A 2,193-nucleotide genomic window follows, 5' to 3' on the forward strand; every position below is an offset into this window, starting at 1 on the left:
GACAACACTGTTTGTGATGTGTTGTACTTGTTGTCCAGGGGACCATCTTTGACTGTATTGACTTACAAAGGATACGAGATAAATGGGAATACATTTTACACGATCGCCCAAGATCAAAAGAGCACCAACCAGAACAGCGGTGTCCGCTTTGATGCAGCAACCGAGAGCGGAAAGGACACATATTATGGTTACATAGTGGACATATGGGAACTTGACTACGGACCTGATTTTAAGGTCCCTTTGTTTAAGTGCAAATGGGTCAATCTGTTAGGCGGCGGGGTACAGGTAGACCCACAGTACGGAATGACAACAATGGATCTGAAAAATCTTGGGTACACTGACGAACCGTTCGTCCTAGCCAATGATGTGGCACAGGTTATCTATGTGAAGGACATGTCTACCAAACCGAGAAAAAGAAAAGATAAGGAAGCGAATACATCATACGATGAGCCAAAGCGCCACATAGTTCTTTCAGGAAAAAGGGACATCCTGGGAGTGGACGGCAAGACAGACATGTCTGAAGATTATGAAAAGTTTCATGAAATTCCTCCCTTCAATGTCAAGGCTGACCCAAGCATCCTGATAAACAATGAAGATCATCCATGGTTACGGCGCAATAAGCAAATGACACAAGCGAAGAAAAAGTGAAGACTTTCTCCCGCAACTATTATGATGATACCATGCCAAATTTGTAACAGACGAACATGCTACCATTGTCCGTTTTGTACATGCACATGCTATGTGGGTGAAATTATGATACCATCCCAACTTTCAACTTTTTCAGAGTTCATTTGAAATGCTTTCATGTCTTATGGTTTGAAACTTTGATACTTCGAAAGTGATTGTCCATTTTGTACACGAAGTGCATCAAGTTTTTGTCGTAACCCTCTCTATTTTTTGGAACATGCTATGTGGGTGAAATGATGATACCATGCCAACTTTCAACCTTTTCAGAGTTCATTTTGAAATGCTTTCCAATTTCAGAGTCATTTAGCTCAAAGAATGAATTAATAGCAAACAAAATAAACTACAAAACTTTTATGAAAATAAAAACAATCAATTAAAATATTATGTTATGATCAACTAAAATAAAACTATAATATTCTTCAATAGCAAAAAGAATATAATTTTTGTGACCTAAAATCAAACTATATGTATTTAATTGTAAGTATAAATAAAAAATAAATAGCAAAAAAGAAAAAATTTCTAATTTTATAGTAAAGTTATTCATAAACTAGTGATTCACACAAATTTTAAAAAATTCAAATTTAAACTATTTAAAATTTAAAACTAATGGCACTAACAGAAAGTTTATAATTTTTGTGACCTAAAAGCAAAAAGAAATCACTAAAAAACTGTAAGTATTTAGTTGTAAGTAGAAATAAAAAAATAAATAGAAAAAAAATTCTATTTTTATAGTAAAGTTATTCATAAACTAGTGATTCACACAAATTTTAAAAAATTCAAATTTAAACTATTTAAAATTTAAAACTAATGGCACTAACAGAAAGTTTATAATTTTTGTGACCTAAAAGCAAAAAGAAATCACTAAAAAACTGTAAGTATTTAGTTGTAAGTAGAAATAAAAAAATAAATAGAAAAAAAATTCTATTTTTATAGTAAAGTTATTCATAAACTAGTGATTCACACAAATTTTAAAAAATTCAAATTTAAACTATTTAAAATTTAAAACTAATGGCACTAACAGAAAGTTTATAATTTTTGTGACCTAAAAGCAAAAAGAAATCACTAAAAAACTGTAAGTATTTAGTTGTAAGTAGAAATAAAAAAATAAATAGAAAAAAAATTCTATTTTTATAGTAAAGTTATTCATAAACTAGTGATTCACACAAATTTTAAAAAATTCAAATTTAAACTATTTAAAATTTAAAACTAATGGCACTAACAGAAAGTTTATAATTTTTGTGACCTAAAAGCAAAAAGAAATCACTAAAAAACTGTAAGTATTTAGTTGTAAGTAAAAATAAAAAATAAATAGAAAAAAATTCTATTTTATAGTAAAGTTATTCATAAACTAGTGATTCCCACAAATTTTTAAAAATTCAAATTTAAACTATTTAAAATTTAAAACTAATGGCACTAACAGAAAGTTTATAATTTTTGTGACCTAAAAGCAAAAAGAAATCACTAAAAAACTGTAAGTATTTAGTTTTAAGTAGAAATAAAAAAATA

This window comes from Triticum urartu, chromosome 5 (genome assembly GCF_003073215.2).
Source record: "Triticum urartu cultivar G1812 chromosome 5, Tu2.1, whole genome shotgun sequence".
In the NCBI taxonomy this organism is placed as follows: Eukaryota; Viridiplantae; Streptophyta; class Magnoliopsida; order Poales; family Poaceae; genus Triticum; species Triticum urartu.